The sequence below is a fragment of the Ranitomeya variabilis genome, chromosome 2, assembly GCF_051348905.1.
Source record: "Ranitomeya variabilis isolate aRanVar5 chromosome 2, aRanVar5.hap1, whole genome shotgun sequence".
Classification (NCBI taxonomy): Eukaryota; Metazoa; Chordata; class Amphibia; order Anura; family Dendrobatidae; genus Ranitomeya; species Ranitomeya variabilis.
In genome coordinates, this window is record NC_135233.1 from 862,176,973 (window position 1) to 862,195,070 (window position 18,098).

The window sequence follows — 18,098 nt, forward strand, 5'->3', positions numbered from 1 at the left end:
TGAAAAGATAATTTTTGTGAAAAAATATGATTTTTTTATTTTTACGGTTCTGCATTATAAACTTCTGTGAAGCACTTGGTGGATCAAAGTGCTCACCACACCTCTAGATAAGCTCCTTAGGGGGTCTACTTTCCAAAATGGTGTTTCTTGTGGGGGGTTTCAATGTTTAGGCATATCAGGGGCTCTCCAAACGCAACATGGCGTCCCATCTCAATTCCAGTCAATTTTGCGCATTGAAAAGTCAAATGGCGCTCCTTCGCTTCCGAGCTCTGTCATGCGCCCAAACAGTGGTTTACCCCCACATATGGGGTATCGGCGTACTCAGGACAAATTGTACAACATCTTTTGGGGTCCATTTTCTCCTGTTACCCTTGGTAAAATAAAATTGGAGCTGAAGTAAATTTTGTGTGAAAAAAAGTTAAATGTTCATTTTTATTTAAACATTACAAAAATTCCTGTGAAACACCTGAAGGGTTAATAAACTTCTTGAATGTGGTTTTGAGCACCTTGAGGGGTGCAGTTTTTAGAATGGAGTCACACTTGGGTATTTTCTATCATGTAGACCCCTCAAAATGACTTCAAATGAGATGTGGTCCCTAAAAAAAAAATGGTGGTGTAAAAATGAGAAATTGCTGGTCAACTTTTAACCCTTAACTCCCTAACAAAAAAAAATTTTGGTTCCAAAATTGTGCTGATGTAAAGTAGACATGTGGGAAATGTTACTTATTAAGTATTTTGTGTGACATATCACTGTGATTTAACTGCATAAAAATTCAAAGTTGGAAAATTGTGAAATTTTCAAAATTTTCGCCAAATTTCCATTTTTTTTCACAAATAAACGCAGGTAATATCAAAGAAATTTTACCACTATCATGAAGTACAATATGTCACGAGAAAACACTGTCAGAATCACCGGGATCTGTTGAAGCGTTCCAGAGTTATAACCTCATAAAGGGACAGTGGTCAGCATTGTAAAAATTGGCCCGGTCCATAACGTGCAAACCACCCTTGGGGGTGAAGGGGTTAAGTCCCCCTTGTTCACTTCTGGCAGCTATCAATTTGCCTCCAACACTTTTCCTTTCACTTTTTAGATAGGGGCAAAATTGGTGAATTGGAACGCGCGGTGTTAAAATTTCGCCTCACAACAAAGCCTATGACGCGCTCAGGGTCCAGACGTGTGACTGCAATATTTTGTGGCTGTAGCTGCGACGGTGCAGATGCCAATCCTGGACACACACACACACACACACACACACACACACACACACACACACACACACACACACACACACACACACACACACCCCTTTATATACCTACAAATCCCGCGTCTCTAATTGGTCGAGGCCGCCTGTGCCTCGACCAATCAGCGACGGGCACAGTCTGCCGCGAATTCTGGAATCATCATTGTCCATATACTACGGGGACATGCATATTCTAGAATACCCGATGCGTTATAATCGGGCCACAATCTAGTTAGAGATATATATATATCCAACCAGCACTCCTAATGTGAACACGTGCAAGCTGCATCATATAGGTAAAAATGAATCCAGACCATGTGAAAACAGACAAATATTCAATATGAATTATACTTCTCAAAAATACTTTTTTCACAAATTTTTTTTTTCAGAAAACTTGCAGTAATAGAAGAAATGAAGATTCTTAGCGTGTGCTGCTGTGTTCTTTTTTTTATCTATATGATGCAGCTTGCAGCTGGCACGTGTTCACATTAGGAGTGCTGGTTGGCTTTTTTTCTCTATTTAGTTATTGGATGTTGGCTGCCTCCAGACTGATCTTGCACTCCTCCCATTGACCTTGCAGGTGGTGGTAATCCGCTCTACCTGCCCATAAATTGTAGGTTTAGCCCTAGAGTGACATGTTTTGTCCATAGTTGTAGGCTGGTGGCCCAAAAGTGGCATGTATGGTAGAGTAGGACCCATCAGAGGGAGATCACCTTGCTGTGGTTGATGGGCACACATGAATTGGCCAATTTATGCGCTAAGAATCTTCATTTCATCTATTACTGTAAGTTTTCAGAAAAAAAATTTTTTTGAAAAAAAAATTGTGAAAAAAATATTTGTGAGAAGTATAATTCATATTCAATATTTATGTGTTTTCACATGGCCTGCATTCATGTACATGTGCTGCTGTGTTCTTTTTTTTTTTTTTATATATATAATATACAGTGTGTGTATGTGTGTGTGTGTGTGTGTGTGTGTGTGTGTGTATATATATATTCCCCACACAGCAGCTGATTTAATCAGCTGTCATGTACCTTTTTGAGGCCACTTGCATACTTTGATTATTTGAGGACTTTTACCTCAGTATTTGTAAGCCAAAACCAGGAGTGTGTAGTAAATACAGAATTGGTCACGTGTTTTTCTTACTTTTCCTCTGTTCTCCTCCTGATTTTGGCTTACAAATACGGAAGTAAAAAAACAGACCAAATACCCAATATGTGCACGTGGCCTGAAAGCTATGGTTGAAGGGGTGATGGCTGTTAACCCCTCTCTGACCTTAGACGTACTATCCCGTCGAGGTGACATGGGCCTATCTGACCCTCGACGGGATAGTACGTCATAGCGATCGGCCACGCTCACGGGGGGATCGCGGCCGGGTGTCAGCTGACTATTGCAGCTGACATCCGGCACTATGTGCCAGGAGCGGTCACAGACCGCACCCGGAACATTAACCCCCGGCACACTGCGATCAAACATGATCGCTGTGTTATGGCGGTATAGGGAAGCATCGCATAGGGAGGGGGGGCTCCCTGCGGGCTTCCCTGAGACCCTCAGAGCAATGCAATGTGATCGCGTTGCTCCGAGGGTCGCCTACCTTCTCCCTGCAGACCCCGGATCCAAAATGGCCACGGGGCTGCATCTGGATCCTGCAGGGAGGTGGCTTACCAGCGCCTGCTCAGAGCAGGCGCCGGGAAGCCTCCAGGAGTGCACGTGCACAGTGCTGTGCAAAGTGTCAGATCAGCGATCTGTCACTTCACTGTGATGCCCCCCCTGGGGCAAAGTAAAAAAGTAAAAAAAATAAGTTTTGCCGCGTCCGTAACGACCCAACCTATAAAACTGTTCCACTAGTTAACCTCTTCAGTGAACGCCGTAAAAAAAAAGGCAAAAAACAACGCTTTATTATCATACCGCCGAACACAAAGTGGAATAGCACGCGATCAAAAAGACAAATATAAATAACCATTGTACGGCTGAAAACGTCATCTTGTCTGGCAAAAAACGAGCCGCCATACAGTGAAAAAATAAAAAAATTATAGTCCTCAGAATAAAGTTATGCAAAAATAATTAATTTTTCTATAAAATAATTTTCATCGTATAAAAGCGCCAAAACAAAAAAATAATTTAATATAATAATGAGGTATCGCTGTAATTGTACTGACCCGAAGAATAAAACTGCTTGATCAATTTTACCAAACGCGGAACGACATAAACGCCTCCCCCAAAAGAAATTCATGAATAGCTGTTTTTTGGTCATTCTGCCTCACAAAAATTGGAATAAAAAGCGATCAAAAAATGTCACACCCGAAACTGTTACCAATAAAAATGTCAACTTGTCCCGCAAAAAACAAGGCCTCACATGACTCTGTGGACCAAAATATGGAAAAATTATAGCTCTCAAAATGTGGTAATGCAAAAAAATATTTTTTGCAATAAAAAGCGTCTTTCAGTGTGTCACGGCTGCCAATCATAAAAATCCGCTATAAAACCCACTATAAAAGTAAATCAAACCCCCTTAGTTAGGGAAAAATAAAAAAAAAAATATTTCCATTTTCCGGTTGGGGGTAAGGGCTAGGCTTGGGGCTTGAGTTGGGGTTGGAGTTAGGGTTAGGGTCTGGATTACATTTACGGTTGGGATTAGGGTTAGGGGTGTGTTTGGGTTAGGGGTGTGTTTGGGTTAGGGTTTCAGTTAGAATTGAGGGTTTCCACTGTTTAGGCACATCAGGGCTCTCTAAAGGCGACATGGCGTCAATCTCAATTCCAGCCAATTCTGTGTTGAAAAAGTAAAACAGTGCTCCATCCGAGCTCTCCTGTGCGCCCAAACAGGGGTTTACCCCAACATATGGGCTATCAGCGTACTCAGGACAAATTGGACAACAACGTTTGGGGTCCAATTTCTCCTGTTACCCTTGGGAAAATACAAAACTGGGGGCTAAAAAAAAAAATTTCTGGAAAAAAAAAATGTATTTTCACGTTTCTGCGTTATGAACTGTAGTGAAGCACTTGGTGGGTCAAAGTGCTGAACACACATCTAGATAAGTTCCTTAGGGGGTCTAATTTCCAAAATGGTGTCACTTGTGGGGGGTTTCAATGTTTAGACACATTAGTAGCTCTCCAAACGCAACATGGCGTCCGATCTCAATTCCAGCCAATTTAGCATTGAAAAGTCAAATGGTGCTCCTTCCCTTCCGAGCTCTGCCATGCACCCAAACAGTGGTGTACCCCCACATATGGGGTATCCCGGTACTCAGGACAAATTGTCTAAGGCCGGCGTCACACTAGCGAGATTTACGGACGTATGAGAGGTGCAGAAAATACGGATTGCATACGGTACAATGATTCTCTATGTCCCAGCTCCTATCTGCCGTATTTTACTGATCCGTATTATACGGTCTTGTACGGCCGTAGAAAATCGCAGCATGCTGTTTGTCACTGTATTGCGCAAAAAAATCGCCAATGAAAGTCTATGGGGCGAGAAAAATACGGATTGCACACGGACCAGCAGTGTGACTTGCGAGAAATACGCAGCGGTGTTCAATAGAAAAGCCGGTAATTCAATTGCCGGCTTTTTCTTTCTCCTTCACAAACCCAACATGATATGAGACATGGTTCACATACAGTAAACCATCTCATATCCCTTTTTTTTTGCATATTCCAAAGGGGTTAAGTCATTTTACAGCCAGGAGCTGTGCTAATGCAGTTCCTGTCTGTAAAATGTTGTGAATGAATGTAATGCAGGGTAATGTTACCTTGAGTCGCGGTGATGCGCCCCCAGCTGGATGTCCTCATATGAACTCGAGCGTGGGAATTTTTCTAACATTAGTAGTGTGGATTGGAATATGCATAAAAAAAGGGATATGAGATGGTTTACTGTATGTAAACCATGTCTCATATCATGTCGGGTTTGTGAAGGAGAAAGAAAAAGCCAGCAATTGAATTACCGGCTTTTGACATATCTCGCGCTGAAGTAAATATAAATACAGTGTGTGTGTGTGTGTGTGTGTGTGTGTGTGTATATATGTGTATATATAAACATATAGCACATTAATCCATTAGATGTCGGTTTTTCAAGCCTGCGAGAAAATATTGCAGTACGGATTACATACGGAGGATGCCATGCGCAAAATACGCTGCCACACCCTGCCTACGGATGACATCCGGATCACTATTTTGGGAACATTTCTGCGTATTATGGCCGTAAAATAATAATAATAATAATTTTATTTATATAGCGCCAACATATTCCGCAGCGCTTTACAACTTATAGAGGGGACTTGTACAGACAACAGACATTACAGCATAACAGAAATCACAGTTCAAAACAGATACCAGGAGGAATGAGGGTCCTGCTCGCAAGCTTACAAACTATGAGGAAAAGGGGAGACACGAGAGGTGGATGGTAACAATTGCTTTAGTTATTTGGACCAGCCATGGTGTAAGGCTCAGGTGTTCATGTAAAGCTGCATGAACCAGTTAACTGCCTAAGTATGTAGCAGTACAGACACAGAGGGCTATTGACTGCATAAAGTGTATGAGAACATGATGCGAGGAACCTGATTATGTTTTTTTTTTTTTGTTTTTTTTTTAATAGGCCACACAGGGATAGTTGGGTTAATGCGTTGAGGCGGTAGGCCAGTCTGAACAAATGCGTTTTTAGGGCACGCTTAAAACTGTGGGGATTAATCGTATTAACCTAGGTAGTGCATTCCAAAGAATCGGCGCAGCACGTGTAAAGTCTTGGAGACGGGAGTGGGAGGTTCTGATTATTGAGGATGCTAACCTGAGGTCATTAGCGGAGCGGAGGGCACGGGTAGGGTGGTAGACTGAGACCAGAGAGGAGATGTAGGATGGTGCTGAGCCATGGAGTGCTTTGTGGATGAGGGTAGTAGTTTTGTACTGGATTCTGGAGTGGATGGGTAGCCAGTGTAATGACTGGCACAAGGTAGAGGCATCGGTGTAACGGTTGGTGAGGAATATGATCCTGGCAGCAGCATTCAGGACAGATTGGAGCGGGGAGAGTTTGGTAAGAGGGAGGCCGATTAGTAGAGAGTTACAATAGTCCAGACGAGAATGAATAAGTGAGACAGTAAGGCTGTGTCCACGTTCAGGATGGCCGGCGGTAAGCCCCGCCCCCTTTTTGGACGCGATGATGCCGGATGTGTTAACTGTACACATCCAGGATCATCGCCCCCCTCCCATAGGGCCCTGTGTCATTCCTTGCGGGGACGCTGCGTCTCTGCAAGGTGTACGGACATGCTGCGATCTGAAAAGACGCGCAGCATGTCCGGAGTCGCAGGCCCGCCGCGTGCGGGTTTCCACGCATAGTGGACACGGGATTTAAAAAAATCCCCTCCACTATGCTGGAACATCTGGACGCTGCGTGTTTGACGCTGCAGCGTCAAACACGCAGTGTTTACTGACCGTGGACACATACCCTAAGAGTTTTTGCAGAGTCGAAAGTAAGAAAAGGGCGAATTCTAGAAATATTTTTGAGATGCAGATAAGAAGAGCGAGCCAGTGATCGGATGTGGGGGGTGAATGAAAGCTCGGAATCAATGATGACCCCAAGGCAGCGGGCATGTTGCTTGGGAGTAATGGTGGAACCGCACACGGAGATGGCACACGGACCATATCTTCATACGCTGAGTGTGACGCTGGCCTAACAACTTTTGGGGTCCATTTTCTCCTGTTACCCTTGGTAAAATATATCAAATTGGAGCTAAAGTAAATTTTTTGTGAGGGGGGGGGGGGGGAAGTGTTGTAAAAATGAGAAATTGCTGGTCAACTTTTAACCCTTAACTCCCTAACAAAAGAAAAAAAATTTTGTTTCCAAAATTGTGCCGATGTAAAGTAGACATGTGGGAAATGTTACTTATTAAGTATTTTGTGTGACATATCTCTGTGATTTAAAGGCATAAAAATTCAAAGTTGGAAAATTGTGAAATTTTCAACATTTTCGCCAAATTTCTGGGTTTTTTTTTTCACAACAAATAAACACACGTAATATCAAAGAAATTTCATGAAGTATGATATGTCTAGAGAAAATAATGTCAGAATCACCGGGATCCGTTGAAGCGTTCCAGAATTATAACCTCATAAAGGGACAGTCGTCAGAAATGTAAAAATTGGCCCAGTCATTAACGTGCAAACCACCCTTGGGGGTAAAGGGGTTAAGCAGTTAAATCCCACTGTCACTCTTACGAAGGGTTTTAGGCTATGTGTACACATTGCGGATTTACTGCGGATCCGCGGCGTTTATTAACTTGCAGAAACGCTGCAGATACAGTACAATGTAAATCAATGGAAAAAAAAATGCTGTGCTTATGGTGCAGAAAATTCTGCACAGAAAAGCTGCGGATTAAAAGCAGCATGTCACTACTTTTGTGCGGATCTGCAGCGTTTTTGTACCCATTCAATTATAGAAATCCACAGGGGTAAAAACGCACAAAATCCGCAGAAAAAATGCATTGAATCCGCACCTGCGTTTTCTGCCTAGAGATGCAGACTCCGCACAAAAAATTACAAAGGCAAATCCGCAATGTGTGCACATACCCTAACACCTACCGTCCGGAAGTGCATCCTTAATCTCGCCCATCTGTGCCCCCGTCATGTGATGGGAATCTCTGATGAGTTGTCATGACACCCAGGGGTCTGTAGAAGATCCCCGTGCCTGTCAGTGGGATACTCCTGTGAATACCAGGTGTTCATAGGAGATTGGCATTTCTGCTATATATGTACAGCCAGGGCCCCCAGCCAGTGGCGTGCCGCTAATAGCGGCACATCAGACAGCTGCCGTGAGTCGGGGGGGCCCGCCTGCCGTCAGCACAGACTCCCTTCTATTGTATGGTGGTGCTGCATTATACTGTATGGAGGACTATGGAGAATACATCAGAACATATAGCTAATATAAATAACAATAATTTAGGCTATTCTGGAGCTACTAAACATTTCATTTCTGCGCACAAGGGAGATTTATCAAATTTCTCATTTTTCGGCATAGAAAGAGTTAATCAGTTACCAAGAGGTGGTGACTGGAAGAAACAATTTGCACTGCAGGAAGCCTTTTGGATTTTAACCTTAGACACTAAACATCCACATGGCATGAATTATAGGAATTACCTTTTTTATATCTATTAAATTGAGTCATCTATTAAAACTATGTGGTGAAGGGTGATATAAGTTACAAATTTATGCAATTTTGATATGCTTTAAAAGGAGACATTTATGCTATGTGCGTCCAGCTGTTGTTTTTCCAATGTCATTAATTGCTATGCTTGTGATTGGTTCCTTGAGAGAGAGAGAGAGAGATATCTATCTCTATCTATCTATCATTATATATTATACAGTATATACCTGTCCATTTATTTTGTATTAGATCCTATGACTAAGGGCGCCGTGGTGCACCAGAAACATGTCATGCAGAGAGTCTCTCTCTTTTTTTTTTTTTTTTAATTGTTTTTTAAAATGTTCAAATAAAATTGAAATTTTATTCAAAGTGGATGGACGTGCTGGAAACTCTCTTCCTTCTTCCTCACTTCGGCTGAAATCACCAGTAGGTACTGCACCCACCAGCTACATTCAATTGCAACCGCTTATTATATATGTCTCAGTGTGTCAAGCTCCAACTTTTCCCTCTACCCCTCTCTCCCATAGCCGGAGAATACATTATACTAAATGAAGAACTATGGGGTGCATTATTCTATGGGAAGAGAATTGTACAACATGGATGACTATGGGGAGTGTATAATACTATATGGAGCACTATGAGGAGTGTATTATACTATATGGAGGACTATGGGGCACATTATATTATATGAAGGACTATGGGGGTGTGCATTTTACAATATGGAGGACTGTGGTACACATTATAATATATGGAGGACTATGGGGTGTAGAAGGGTATGTGTCCACTGTCCGGAATCCCAGCGCTTTGGACGTAGCGGATACCCCGCTCCGCCCAAAGCGCTGCCCCCTTTCGTACGCACCATGATTCTGCATGTGTTCATTGAACTCATGCGGAATCACCGCATCCTATACATAGACTGTGTTATTTAACTTGCGGAGACTGAGCGTCTCCGCAAGATAAATAGACATGCTGCGGTCTAGAAAGGCGTGACGCATGTCCGGTTACGCAGGTCTGCCACCTGCATGTTTGTACGCATAGTGTAGATGGGGATTTCATAAAATCCCCTCCATTATGCTGTAACATTTGGATGCTGCGGCAGTACACAGCGTCCAATCCACAGCAAATACTGAAGGAATATGCCCTGTGGAAACATACCCTTATACTAAACAAGCAAAATGCTGCATATTCATGGAGTGATTGGATTGTTTATGCCGGAACAGAAATCCTTGTTCTTGGCAGCACATCGCCGTTGTAAACTGTAGATGTGCTGCTGATAACATGATACTGTATGGAGACAGATTGATCTAATTGTGATTGTTCGGTTCCCTTCATTCTTTCTCCATTAGTGTAAAGAGGCCGGGAAACAAGCGAACAACTTCAATATTGTCGATCACACTCGTTAGTGGCCTGAACTCAGCGCATGTAAATGCAACCGAAATGCTTCTGTGTGATGTGCAATGTTAGCATTTGAGGCCCCATTTTAAACTTTTTTCTAGGGCCCCACTGCCTAAAACTGGCCTGTGTATAGCGCAGTTGATCGGGTGATCACAGCTTTATCTCCAAAGGGTACTATTAGGGTACGTGTCCACGATCAGGAAACGCTGCGTGTTTGACGCTGCGTGGGGCCGCAGCGTCAAACACGCAGCATCCAGATGTTCCAGCATAGTGGAGGGGATTTTGTGAAATCCCGTCTCCACTATGCGTGGTAACACGCACCCGGCGGCCCTGCGACTCCGGACATGCTGCGCGTCTTTTAAGATCGCAGCATGTCCGTGTTCCTTGCGGCGATGCTGCCACGCCGCAAGGAATAACACACGGCCCTATGCGTGAGGTGCGATGATCCCGGATGTGTTCAATGAACACATCCGGCATCATTGCGTCCCAGAAGGGGGTGGGGCTTAGCGCCGAGCGGGTTTGCCGCTCCGACGAAACCGCCGGCCATCCTGATCGTGGACACGTACCCTTTAAAGTAAAGAGTAAACGTTGTTTATTTTTTACTTATTTAAAAATCTTCAAATCAAACAACCCTTACTTTTTTGCCACTTAGAAAAAAAAATACATATTTTGGAATCACTGCATTCTGAAATGTCCAGTATATCAAAATAGAAATAAATTAATCAGATTAGTAAACAGTTTAATAAGAAAAAAATCAAACACCAGAATACGTTTATTTTTTTTAATTTGCCTGCCACAACATTGCAAAAAGAGGTGATCAAAACATTGTGTCTACCTTTTTAAAATGGTAATAATAAAAACATCAGCTCAGGGCACAAAAAAAATAACGCCCTCACCCAGCCCCAGAATTTGAACAATAGAAACAATAGGAGTCTCAGAAAATGGTGAGACGCAAAAATGTTTAATCAAACAAATGCAAATTTTTTTTCACACCATAAATAATCTATACATGTTTGATATCTGCGTACTCATACTGACCTGGGGAATCGTATTGCCAGGTTAGTTCTGTCATATAATGAACATGGTAAATAAAAAATTGAGGAATTGCGCGTTTGTTGCAATGTCACCGCACTTAAAAAAAAAAAAATTTTTCCAGTACACGCTATGATAAAATCAATGTTGCCATTCAAAAAGTACTACTCATCTCGCAAAAAAAAAAAAAAAAGCCCCCAATAAAGCTATGTGCCCACGTTGCGGAATTGCCTGTGGAATTAATTTTTTTTGTACGGATTCTGCATCTCTTGGCAGAAAATGCAGGTGTGGATTTGAGGCATTTTTTATGCGGATTTTGTGCGGATTTGCTGTGGATTTTGTGCGGATTTTCTGCGATTTTTACCCCTGCGGATTTCTATAATGGAATGGGTACAAAAACGCTGCAGATCTGCAAAAAAGAAGTAACATGCTACTTCTTTTAATCCGCAGCGTTTCCGCAGGGAATTTTCCGCACCATTAGCACAGCGTTTTTTTTTTTCTCATTGATTTACATTGTACTGTAAATCACTTGCGGATAGGCAGTGTTTCTTCATGGTAAAAAACGCTGCGGATCAGCAGGAAATCCCCCAACGTGTGCACAAACCCTAAGGCTATGTTCACACGATGCGGTTTTTGCTGCGGATCTGCAGCGGATTTGAAGCTGCGGATCCGCATCCTTTTTCCATGCAGGGTACAGTGCAATGTTACCCTATGGGAAAAAAAAAACGCTGTTCCGACGTTCCTTTTTTCCGCTCGAAAATCCGCGCTGATTTTCTGCGGAAAAAAAGAAGTACCATGTCAATTCTTTCTGCGGATTCCGCAGCGGGTTTCCACCTGCACCAATAGGAAAAAGCAGCTGGAAACCCGCAGTGGAATCCGCAGTAGAAAAAGGACTGAAAACTGCAGTGAAAACCACCGCAGGTTTTGCACTGCGGGTTTCACAAATCAGGACCTGAAAAATCCGCAGCGAAAAAAGGATCGTGTGAACAAGGCCTTAGGCTATATGGAAGAAGGGGAGATGGGGAGGGAAAAACAAAAACTGAAAATGCCCAGTGATGCAAGGGTTAACAGATTTTCACAAACCTAAAGACTTGGGTTGGTAAATTATGACCATTTCCTACCCCCCCCCCAAAACAAAAAATATAAATATTGAGGTAAACAAACGGACCAATTGCCAAAGCCAGGTAGGTCTGGGTTAAATCCTAGCACTGCAGGTCTTGATTAGATGCACCTGACTAGCTTTAACTAAGAACCAGGGCCTGTGGTCATTAGTGTCAGACTGCTGGAAGAAGCCGAGTCAAGCGTGCTCATACTGGTGAGTATCCAACCAAAAATGGGAGCTGTAGCTCAGACGCATATCGTGGTTTCTGTCTCTCTGAATGGAGACTCCATTTGTCAGATAGGAAAGCTGAGTAGCCTGTGTTCTGGTGCTGCAGAGATAAGTGTGTGACCTGCGCCCGGAGATGAACACTTGGTAGGGAAGCTGCTGGAGCTCTGGCTGAAGGGGTATGGAGCTTCTTCTGTGTGTGAACTTTGCTCTGGGAGAAAGTCCTGTAATCTGTTTTGGGTGAGCTGTGCGCATGTGATCGCCGCCAGGTTTTGGCTCAATTGTCCGCACTGCTCCCGGCACTTAAACCCTCTGTTCCCCTCTGCACTCCGGCATCATTGTGGGGGCCCGATCGCTGCCATGGTGATATATAGATGTCAGTGATGATGACATTACATCTACCTATTCTATATGTATATACTGTATGGAATCCATGTCTTCTATCCTGTCGGCTCCTGCAGTGATTTTACAGGAGCCGGCAGATGAATTACTGTCTTTTATTCTATCTTTCAGTTCAATGTGTATATATCTATTCCATCTTTTCTATTATAACCTGTCGGTGTGATTTTTACAGTAGACACATATGAATTACTGGCTTTTCAAAGGACACCGGTGTGTAAAAATTGGTCAGCACTCGCACTGTGTTTTGTTTGTTTGTTTTTTTTTTATTTTTTTTTTAAACTGTCCGACTTCAACTGAGAAAAAAATCGCAGATGAGATGTCACCCATAGAATAACATTGGTCAGAGTGCAATCCGATTTATTTATTTATATATTTTTTTATCGGATTGCACTCGTCCGCATTTCTCGCAAATGGGTATGAGCCCTAATGGTGTCAGTGCTTCACTGACCGTGCATTGCAATGGATTATAACAACGATCAGGCTGTCTCATAGAGGGACAGTTAGAAAAAAAAATGTTTAAAAATATATAAAAAAAAAATTTAAAAAAAAATCAGGGTATATATATTTATATTTATTCACCCCATTTATATTGATACAACTAAAATAAAATGTGAATGGTTGGTGAAATCAACTTCCTGTTTGTGGCACATTAGTATATGGGAAGTGGGAAGCTTTTCAAGATGGGTGGTGACCATGGCGGCCATTTTGGATCCAACTTTACTTTTTCCAATGGGAAAAGCGTCATGTGACACATACACATCAAACTTATTGAGCATTTCAAAAGGAAAACATTGGTGTGCTTGGTTTTAATGTAACTTAATTTTTTCATGAGTTATTTACAACTTTATTTCCACTTATAAAATGTGTTCAAAGTGCTGCCCATTGTGTTGGATTGTCAAGGCAACCCTCTTCTCCCACTCTTGACACACTGATAGCAACACCACAGAAGAAATACTAGTCTGAGGGGGTCAGATTCCTTGTAGGAATGCTCGGACCTGACACCCATAATGTGATGGTGCACCATCTTGCTGGAAAAACTCAGGAAACATGCTATCTTCAGTGCATAAAGAGGGCAACACCTCATCATTTAGCAATTTCAGATATCCAGTGGCATTGAGGTTTCCATTGATAAAGAATGGCCCCACTATCTTTGTACCCCATATACCACATCATACCATCAAATATGGGTGTCAGGTCCGAGCATTCCTACATGAACAGTTTCCTGAAAAGTGGATTGGTCATCGTGGGCCAGTTAAATGGCCACTGAAGTCTCTGGATCTGACCCTCTTAGACTTTTATCTTTGGGGTCATCTGAAGGCAATTGTCTATACTGTGAAGATACGAGATGTGCAGCATCTGAAACAGATACTGGAAGCCTGTGCTAGCATTTCTTCTGTGGTGTTGCTATCAGTGTTTCAAGAGTGGGAGAAGAAGGTTGCATTGACAATTCAACACAATGAGCAGCACTTTGAACACATTTTATCAGTGGTCATAAACTTGTAAATAGCTCACGATAGAATAAAGTTACGTTAAAACCAAGCACACCATTGCTTTTCTTGTGAAATTCTCTAAGTTTGATAGCACTCCATCCCTCCCGAGTTTCGCCGTATGGTTAAGCAGTGCTGTAGAGCCACATATGGGGCATTTCTATATTCAGCAGAAACTGGGTCAAATTTTGGTGCAAATTTTTTTTTTTTTTTTCTTTTTTATCCTTGTGAAAATGTAAAACCTGTGGATACAGAAAAACTCTGGTGGTAAAAATGTAATTATTTTTTCTTAACTGCTCATTGTTTTAAAATACTGTGACACACTCGTGGATCAATATGATCACTGCACCCCTAGATGAATTAATTGAGAGGTGTAGTTTTTAAAATTGGGTCTCAAGTTCTGCTGTTCTGGCACCTCAGGGGCTCTCCCAGTGGGTCGTGGCACCCACAAACCAGAACAGTAAAATCTGCACTAATAATATGGTGTGCCATCCCTTCTAACGCTATGTGCCTACGTTGCAGAATAGAAGCAGAATTTTCTGCTTCAATTCTGCATACCCTTGGCAGGAAAAACGCATGCAGATTTAGATGCTTATTTACCTCGTTTTACAAGCGGATTTTTAATGTATGTCTATGGGTGCGGAATTGCCACGATTCCGCAAAAATAATGAACATGCTGCGTTTTTTTCCGTGATGCGTTTTCTCCACGGAAAAAAATGCAGCATGGGCACATCAATTGCGGAATGCATAAGAAATGAATGGGATGCTGTTTGTAAGCATTTTTTAAGCATTTCCACAGCGGAAAATCACGGTAAAAAACGCTTAAATGCAACGTGGGCACATAGCCTTAGGTTTACACATGGGGTATTGGCGCACTTAGTAGAAATTTTTACAACAAACAGGCCTATTTTTTTTTTTTTTTTCTATAAGCACTTACAAAAATTTAAAACTTGGGGTTAAAACATCATTTTAGTGGTAAAATTTTATACTATTAGGCAGTGAAGAAAGACTAGAATTTTTATGTGAGGCACATGCGGTGTCAATATGATCACTGCACCCATAGATGAATTCATTAGGGAGTGTAGTTTGTAAAATGAGTTCACATATAGGTGGTATCTGTTCTGGCACCTGAGTGACTCTGCCTATGTGACATGGCACCATCAAACCATTCCAGCAAAATCTGAACTCCAATATGGTGCCTCTTCCCTTCTGAGCTTTGCACTGTACTTCCAAAATATTTTTTCTCTTCACCCACAACAGCACACCTGAGACGGATCCATCCACCAAGGACAGGAAGCCTACTGAAATAAAAGGGTGGCACCTCTCCATTGCATCAGTTAGTTTCTTGTCATTGATGGGAACTTTGTGCCAAAATCCCGCTGTTAAGATAGGAGGAAATTTCTTGCCCAGTCCCAGCATTCGGAAAAGCAGGCTACATGACTCTGGCACCGACCTTCAGGTCTCTGGAAGCGCCGTCTATGATGGGCTCAGTTGTGCGGGCGGCAGAGACTAAGATGTGTTGCATGTCTCTGACCGCTGTGCTGCCCTCCTCAACACCCAGCTCTGTGACGCATGCTGAAGGCGGCCTAGATGATCAGGAAGTGATGGCATGTTCCATTGATGACACATGCGCCTAGAATTTGAGGGCAACACTAAATCAGATAGGTCAGTCTCCACTTTGTTAAAAAGTAGAAAGCCTGTTAAAAATTTTTTACGGCAGTACGTGGAGAAAATTTCTGGAATTTTCAGGGAAATCTTTAGGAAAGAAGGCTCTTGGTTAAATCCAAGATTTTTTCCAGAGGGTGTTTGAGCTAGGGTTGGCTACTAGAACCCTCAAGGCTCAGGTTTCAGCTTTGGGTGTGCTATATGTTAGTCAATGGGAAATTGAGAATTGGTGTGCACTTGCTGCGAAAAAAAAACAACTCAGATTTGCAGGGTTTTAATTTCCACAGCATGTCAATTCTTTTTGCGGATCTGCAGCCTTTCTGCACCCATTGACTATCATTGTCAGGCAAATCTGCAGGTTTAAAAATATCTGCAGTTTTGTTGCGGAGTTGGGTGTGAGAAACGGTGCAGATCGGGAGGAGGAAGAGCGTGTGGGCGGAGACTGTATCTGCGGGGCTGTGCAGGGGTCTGTGTGTGTGGGCAGGCATTGTCCGATTGGACTACTAGTCCCTTCTGGCTATGCCTGCTACAGTGACAGCTAGCCGGATGATGAGACAGTGGTAATCCCATCATCTGGGGGGAAAAAAAAAAATGTCCACTCAGTTCATCCAACATACAGTGTATATACTCACCAGTCACCTAGTCCCCAAAGCCCTCGATCACCTGTTTTAAAAAAACAAAAATAAAAAAAACCAAAAAAAACCCCAGTATACTCTCTGATCCGATGTAATCCATTTAATAACGAGTGTCCCACAACAATCTCCTGTGGATAGCTGTCACATCAGCAGATGTGACCGCTCTCCAGGGTCTTAGGTGATACAATGACTGAAGGTAATCCTCCGCACTGTATCCCTCCACCTCTGTGAGTTCAGCAGAGTTCATACTGTCACTTGCGGCACCGCTGCATGGGAATTTCTCTCACAGCAGTGCCGTAAAGTGAGAGAATTAACTTATTGTACCCTCAGTGATAACACTGCAGGAGTCATTGTCTCCTGTCAGTGTGTCACTGGAGGCCTATAGAGCAGTCATATCTCCTGATGTGACAGCTCTATAGGGGAGATAGTCATGGGACACTCATTATTAAATGGACTGCATCTGACCAGGGAGTATTTGTTGGTTTATTATTTTTCTTTTTTACAGGAGATTGAGGGCGTCGCAGGAATTAGGCGTAACAATAAGGCTATGTTCACACGCTGCGGATTTTGCTGCGGATCCACAGCATTTCCGCAGCTGCGGGTCCGCAGCAGTTTCCCATGCGTTTACAGTACAATGTAAACCTATGGGAAACGCAATCCGCAGTGCACATGCTGCCGAAAAAAAACGCGCGGAAATGCAGCGGTTTACATTCCGCAGCATGTCAATTCTTTGTGCGGAGTCCGCAGCTGTTTTACACCTGCTCTATAATAGAAAACCGCAGGTGTAAAACCGCAGTGGAATCCGCACAAAAACCGTGGTAAATCCGCAGGAAAAACAGTGTTTGCCCTGCGGATTTATTCAATCTGCTGCGGAAAATTCCACAGTGTACCATTCTATGTGTGCACATACCCTAAAGATGGCAAAACTGTGTTTGATTTCATTAAAAGACTTCTGGCTGGGTCTTTATTTAACCCTTTAACATCTGTAGGATTAGTAATGGATTGGTGTCTTATTGACACCTCTCCATTACTAAGCCGGCTTCATGTCACCTTACAATACAAAGGTGACATTAACCCCCTATTACCCCATATGCCACCGCTACAGGGCAGTGGGAAGAGAGAAGTTGTGCTGGATTTGGCGCATCTTACAGATGCACCATTTCTGGGGTGGCTGTGTGCTGGTGTTTGAAGAAAGGGGGGCAATATCCATGGTCCCTTCCTAGGATATGAATATCAGCCCACAGCTGTCTGCATAGCTTTTTCTGACTATTCATCATTTTTGGGGGGTCCCCCTATTTTAATAGCCAGTAAAGGCTAAATATACAGCTGTGGGCTGATATTCATAGCCTGGGAAGATCCATGGGTATTAACCCTTTCCTAGGCTATAAACATCGGCCCTCAGTCGCTGACTTTCCCACTCTAGCACTGAAAATTGTGCGGGAGCCCATGCCATTTATTTATTTATTTTCATTTTTTTTTTTTTTTTAAATTAGACAGATATTGTGCTTAAGGCCAGGGTTACACTTGCGAGAAACTCTTACGAGTCTCTCGCATCAATACTCGACACTGCCGCCTGCACTTGGGACAGAAGTGTGCGGCTGCATGTATTTCTATGTAGCTGAATGCTCTGGTCCAAGTGCCGGTGGCAGTGTTGGGTATTGAGGTGTGAGCTTCTCGCAAATGTGACCTGGCCTAACGCAGATTCTGTGTGTCTTTATTTAACTCTCTATGTACCAAATATGCAATGTGAGTGTATGTATGTATATATATATGTGTGTGTATATGTAT

General features: G+C 42.8%; 1 protein-coding gene across 11 annotated transcripts in view; it reads left to right on the top strand.

The window, feature by feature from the left end:
- Positions 1-18,098, top strand: part of TP63 (tumor protein p63) — a 273,579-nt gene that overhangs the window by 28,666 nt on the left and 226,815 nt on the right. For 2 of the 11 annotated variants that reach the window (XM_077290280.1, XM_077290290.1), the window contains exon 1: positions 12,005-12,109. The exons of 5 other annotated variants lie outside the window; for them this stretch is intronic. The gene's annotated coding sequence lies outside the window, so the exon portion shown is untranslated. Of the gene's footprint in view, positions 1-12,001; positions 12,110-18,098 lie in introns of those variants that run through there. 4 more of the 11 variants (XM_077290292.1, XM_077290295.1, XM_077290283.1 and 1 more) reach the window with 4 other exon arrangements.